Source organism: Hydractinia symbiolongicarpus, chromosome 14 (assembly GCF_029227915.1).
Source record: "Hydractinia symbiolongicarpus strain clone_291-10 chromosome 14, HSymV2.1, whole genome shotgun sequence".
Lineage (NCBI taxonomy): Eukaryota > Metazoa > Cnidaria > Hydrozoa > Anthoathecata > Hydractiniidae > Hydractinia > Hydractinia symbiolongicarpus.
The window spans coordinates 17,180,663-17,186,662 of NC_079888.1; the positions used below are offsets into that span (position 1 = coordinate 17,180,663).

At 37.4% G+C, this 6,000-nt stretch overlaps 6 non-coding genes across 6 annotated transcripts; all 6 read right to left on the reverse strand.

The window, feature by feature from the left end:
• Positions 1 to 146: 146 nt before the first annotated feature.
• Trnar-ucu (transfer RNA arginine (anticodon UCU)) lies at positions 147 to 220 on the reverse strand. The gene has a single exon. It is a non-coding gene; the product is annotated as a tRNA-Arg (tRNA).
• A 759-nt stretch (positions 221 to 979) lies between these two features.
• Positions 980 to 1,053, reverse strand: Trnar-ucu (transfer RNA arginine (anticodon UCU)). Its single transcript has one exon. It is a non-coding gene; the product is annotated as a tRNA-Arg (tRNA).
• Positions 1,054 to 3,018: 1,965 nt separating this feature from the next.
• Trnar-ucu (transfer RNA arginine (anticodon UCU)) lies at positions 3,019 to 3,093 on the reverse strand. Its single transcript has one exon. It is a non-coding gene; the product is annotated as a tRNA-Arg (tRNA).
• A 435-nt stretch (positions 3,094 to 3,528) lies between these two features.
• On the reverse strand, positions 3,529 to 3,602 carry Trnar-ucu (transfer RNA arginine (anticodon UCU)). The gene has a single exon. It is a non-coding gene; the product is annotated as a tRNA-Arg (tRNA).
• A 435-nt stretch (positions 3,603 to 4,037) lies between these two features.
• Trnar-ucu (transfer RNA arginine (anticodon UCU)) lies at positions 4,038 to 4,111 on the reverse strand. Its single transcript has one exon. It is a non-coding gene; the product is annotated as a tRNA-Arg (tRNA).
• A 1,451-nt stretch (positions 4,112 to 5,562) lies between these two features.
• Positions 5,563 to 5,636, reverse strand: Trnar-ucu (transfer RNA arginine (anticodon UCU)). Its single transcript has one exon. It is a non-coding gene; the product is annotated as a tRNA-Arg (tRNA).
• Between the last annotated feature and the right edge of the window lie 364 nt (positions 5,637 to 6,000).

The following is a 6,000-nucleotide window of genomic DNA, read 5'->3' on the forward strand; positions in this document are numbered from 1 at the left end:
GCAGCAAAATTCCATTAATTTCTATTTTGTTCTGCTTATTAATCTCGCCTCTCATTAAATGAATTTGGTTCTGATTAAAAGCATTGAACACGGTTTGTTTGCTCAGCATTTCTGTGCAAGAGCAGCGGTAAGAAGCCAGCATAAATCACCGCTGATGGGAGTCGAACCCACAACCTTTGAATTAGAAGTCCAATACGCTAGTCCATTGCGCCACAGCGGCACGGCTATATATATATGACAGACATTGGAGCAATGTAGCCCAAGAAAATGTTTGCACATCTAGTAATCATTCGTTAACATGATGGATATGTTAACAGTCGAGTGCAGCAAGCCAAAACAATATGTTGAGTAAAAATCTAAATGCTTTATCAATGTTCAAATTGATAACCTATTTGCCTTTGCTTTTTATTTGATCAAGTGTCCTTGTGCAGAGAGAGTGGCTACTAGAAAGTAAATACTGCAAATCAAAAAAACTTTTAGTGAATCAGCATACTGAATCCCTTACATGACTACGGATGCTCCCTTCATTTCCATTTTGTTCTGTGTTATTATCCTTGGCTTCCAGTTAAATGAATTTGGTTTTGATTAAACGCATTAAACACGCTTGTTTGCTCGGCATCTGTGTGCAATAGCAAGGCTAAGAAACTAGCATAAATCACCGCTGATGGGAGTCGAACCCACAGCCTTTGAATTAAAAGTCCAACACACAAGTCAATTGCGCCACAGCTGCACCTCCATATATATATGATAGCAATTGGAGCAATTTAAACCAAGAAAATGTTTATACATCTAGTAATCATTTGCTAACATGATGAGAATGCTATCACTCGCGTGCAGCAAAATTCCATTAATTTCTATTTTGTTCTGCTTATTAATCTCGCCTCTCATTAAATGAATTTGGTTCTGATTAAAAGCATTGAACACGGTTTGTTTGCTCAGCATTTCTGTGCAAGAGCAGCGGTAAGAAGCCAGCATAAATCACCGCTGATGGGAGTCGAACCCACAACCTTTGAATTAGAAGTCCAATACGCTAGTCCATTGCGCCACAGCGGCACGGCTATATATATATGACAGACATTGGAGCAATGTAGCCCAAGAAAATGTTTGCACATCTAGTAATCATTCGTTAACATGATGGATATGTTAACAGTCGAGTGCAGCAAGCCAAAACAATATGTTGAGTAAAAATCTAAATGCTTTATCAATGTTCAAATTGATAACCTATTTGCCTTTGCTTTTTATTTGATCAAGTGTCCTTGTGCAGAGAGAGTGGCTACTAGAAAGTAAATACTGCAAATCAAAAAAACTTTTAGTGAATCAGCATACTGAATCCCTTACATGACTACGGATGCTCCCTTCATTTCCATTTTGTTCTGTGTTATTATTCGTGGCTTCGCATTAAATGAATTTGGTTTTGATTAAACGCATTGAACACGCTTGTTTGCTCAGCATCTGTGTGCAATAGCAAGGGTAAGAAACTAGCATTAATCACCGCTGATGGGAGTCGAACCCACAAACTTTGAATTAAAAGTCCAACGCACTAGTCAATTGCGCCACAGCGGCACATCCATATATATATATGATAAGCATTGGAGCGATTTAAACCAAGAAAATGTTTTTACATCTAGTAATCATTCGTTAACATGTTGGATATGTTTACAGTCGAGTGTAGCAAGCCAAAACAATATGTAGAGTAAAAATCTAATTGTTTTGTCAATATTTAATTGATGATCTATTTGGCTTTGCTTTTTTTTGATCAAGTGTCCTTGTGCAGAGAGAGTGGCTACTAGAAAGTTGCTACTGCAATTAAAAAAAACTTCTAGTGAATCAACATACTGAATGCCTTACATGACTACGGATATTCCATTAATTTCCATTTTGCTCTGCGTTATTATTCTTGGCCTCCCATTTAATGAATGTGGTTCTGGTTAAGCGCATTGAATACGGTTTGTTTAGTCAGCATTACTGTGCAAGAGCAGGGGTAGGAAACTAGCATAAATATCCGCTGATGGGAGTCGAACCCACAACCTTTGAATTAGAAGTCCAACGCGCTAGTACAATGCGCCACAGCGGCAGGGCTGTATATATATGATAGGCATTGGAGTAATTTAACCCAAGAAAATGTTTGCACATCTAGTAATCATTCGTTAACATGATGGATATGTTAACAGTCCAGTGCAGCAAGTCAAAACAAAATGTAGAGTAACAATCTAAATGCTTTATTAATGTTCAAATTAATAATCTATTCGCCTTTGCTTTTTATTTGATCAAGTGTCCTTGTGCAGAGAGAGTGGCTACTAGAAAGTAATTACTGCAAATAAAAAAAACTTCTAGTGAATCAGCATACTGAATGCCTTACATGACTACGGATATTCCATTAATTTCCATTTTGCTCTGCGTTATTATACTTGGCCTCCCATTTAATGAATTTGGTATTGATTAAGCGCATTGAATACGGTTTGTTTGCTTAGCATTTTTTTGCAAGAGCAGGGGTAAGAAACTAGCATAAATATCCGCTGATGGGAGTCGAACCCACAACCTTTGAATTAGAAGTCCAAAGCGCTAGTACAATGCGCCACAGCGGCACGGCTGTATATATATGATAGGCATTGGAGCAATTTAACCCAAGAAAATGCTTGCACATCTAATAATCATTCGTTAACATGATGGATATGTTAACAGTCGAGTGCAGTTAGCCAAAACAATATGTAGAGTAAAAAGCTAATTGTTTTGTCAATGTTAAATTGATGACCTATTTGGGTTTGCTTTTTTTTGATCAAGTGTCCTTGTGCAGAGAGACTGGCTACTAGAAAGTAGTTACTGTAAATAAAAGAAACTTCTAGTGAATCAGCATACTGAATGCCTTACATGACTACGGATATTCCATTAATTTCCATTTTGCTCTGCGTTATTATTCTTGGCCTCCCATTTAATGAATCTGGTATTGATTAAGCGCATTGAAAAGGTTTGTTTGCTCAGCATTTTTGTGCAAGAGCAGGGGTAAGGAACTAGCATAAATATCCGCTGATGGGAGTCGAACCCACAACCTTTGAATTAGAAGTCCAACGCGCTAGTCCATTGCGCCACAGTGACACGGCTGTATATATATGATGGGTATTGGAGCAATTTAACCCAAGAAATTGCTTGCACATCTAATAATCATTCGTTAACATGATGGATATGTTAACAGTCGAGTGCAGTAAGCCAAAACAATATGTAGAGTAAAAAGCTTATTGTTTTGTCAATGTTAAATTGATGACCTATTTGGCTTTGCTTTTTTTTGATCAAGTGTCCTTGTGCAGAGAGACTGGCTACTAGAAAGTAGTTACTGTGAATAAAAGAAACTTCTCGTGAATCAGCATACTGAATGCCTTACATGACTACGGATATTCCATTAATTTCCATTTTGTTCTGCGTTATTATTCTTGGCCTCCTATTTAATGAATTTGGTATTGATTAAGCGCATTGAATACGGTTTGTTTGCTCAGCATTTTTGTGCAAGAGCAGGGGTAAGAAACTAGCATAAATATCCGCTGATGGGAGTCGAACCCACAACCTTTGAATTAGAAGTCCAAAACGCTAGTCCATTGCGCCACAGTGGCACGGCTATATACATATGATTGGCATTGGAGCAATGTAGCCCAAGAAAATGTTTGCACATCTAGTAATCATTCGTTATCATGATGGATATGTTAACAGTCGAGTGCAGCAAGCCAAAACAATATGTTGAGTAAAAGTCTAAATGCTTTTTCAATATTCACATTGATGACCTATTTGGCATTGTTTTTTATTTGATCACGTGTCCTTGTGCAGAGAGCGTGGCTACTAGAAAGTAATTACTGCAAATTAAAAAACTTCGAGTGAATCAGCATACTCAATGCCTTACATGACCATGGGTATTCACTTAATTCCTATCTTGTTCTGTGTTGTTATTCTTGGCTTCCTATTAAATGAATTTGGTTTTGATTAAACGCATTGAACACGCTTGTTTGCTCAGCATCTATATGCAATAGCACGAGTAAGAAACTTGCATAAATCACCGCTGATGGGAGTCGAACCCACAACCTTTGAATTAGAAGTCCAAGACGCTAGTCCATTGCGCCACAGCGGCACGGCTATATATATATGACAGACATTGGAGCAATGTAGCCCAAGAAAATGTTTGCACATCTAGTAATCATTCGTTAACATGATGGATATGTTAACAGTCGAGTGCAGCAAGCCAAAACAATATGTTGAGTAAAAATCTAAATGCTTTATCAATGTTCAAATTGATACCCTATTTGCCTTTGCTTTTTATTTGATCAAGTGTCCTTGTGCAGAGAGAGTGGCTTCTAGAAAGTAAATACTGCAAATCAAAAAAACTTTTAGTGAATCAGCATACTGAATCCCTTACATGACTACGGATGCTCCCTTCATTTCCATTTTGTTCTGTGTTATTATTCGTGGCTTCGCATTAAATGAATTTGGTTTTGATTAAACGCATTGAACACGCTTGTTTGCTCAGCATCTGTGTGCAATAGCAAGGGTAAGAAACTAGCATTAATCACCGCTGATGGGAGTCGAACCCATAAACTTTGAATTAAAAGTTCAACGCACTAGTCAATTGCGCCACAGCGGCACATCCATATATATATATGATAAGCATTGGAGCGATTTAACCCAAGAAAATGTTTTTAAATCTAGTAATCATTCGTTAACATGTTGGATATGTTAACAGTCGAGTGCAGTAAGCCAAAACAATATGTAGAGTAAAAAGCTTATTGTTTTGTCAATGTTAAATTGATGACCTATTTGGCTTCGCTTTTTTTTGATCAAGTGTCCTTGTGCAGAGAGACTGGCTACTAGAAAGTAGTTACTGTAAATAAAAGAAACTTCTCGTGAATCAGCATATTGAATGCCTTACATGACTACGGATATTCCATTAATTTCCATTTTGCTCTGCGTTATTATACTTGGCCTCCCATTTAATGAATTTGGTATTGATTAAGCGCATTGAATACGGTTTGTTTTCTTAGCATTTTTGTGCAAGAGCAGGGGTAAGAAACTAGCATAAATATCTGCTGATGGGAGTCGAACCCACAACCTTTGAATTAGAAGTCCAAGACGCTAGTCCATTGCGCCACAGCGGCACGGCTATATATATGATAGGCATTGGAGCAATGTAGCCCAAAAAAATGTTTGCACATCTAGTAATCATTCGTTATCATGATGGATATGTTAACAGTCGAGTGCAGCAAGCCAAAACAATATGTTGAGTAAAAGTCTAAATGCTTTTTCAATATTCACATTGATGACCTATTTGGCATTGCTTTTTCTTTGTTCTAGTGTCTTTGTACACAGAGAGTGGCTACTAGAGAGCATTAACTGCAAAAAAACTTTTAGTGAATCACTATATGGAATGCTTAATATGACTACGGCTTTTTCATTAATTTCTGTTCTGTTCTGCATCATTATTTTTTGCTTACCATTGAAAAAATTTGGTTTTGGTTAAACGCATTGAAAATGGTTTGTTTGCTCAGCATCTGTGTGCAATAGCAACGGTAAGAGTCTGGCATAAATCACCGCTGATGGGAGTTGAACGCACAACCTTTGAATTAGAAGTCCAACGCGCTAGTCCATTGCGCCACAGCGGCAGGGCTAAATACATATGATTGGCATTGGAGCAATTTAACCCAAGAAAATATCGATGCATCTATTAATCATTTGGTAACATGATGGATGTGTTAACACTCGAGTGCCGTAAGCCAAAACAATATGCAGAGTAAAAGTCTAAATGTTTTCTCAATATCCAAATTGATGACGTACTTGGTTTTGCATATTGTTCGATCAAGTGTGTTTGTACAGAGGGAGTGGCTACTGGAAATTAATTACTGCAAAAGAAAGAACTTTTAGTGAATCAGCATATGGAATGCCTTATATGACAGCGGCTTTCCATTAAATTCTATTTTGTTCTGTGTTAATATTCTTTGCTTCCCATTAAGTGCACTTGGTTTTGAT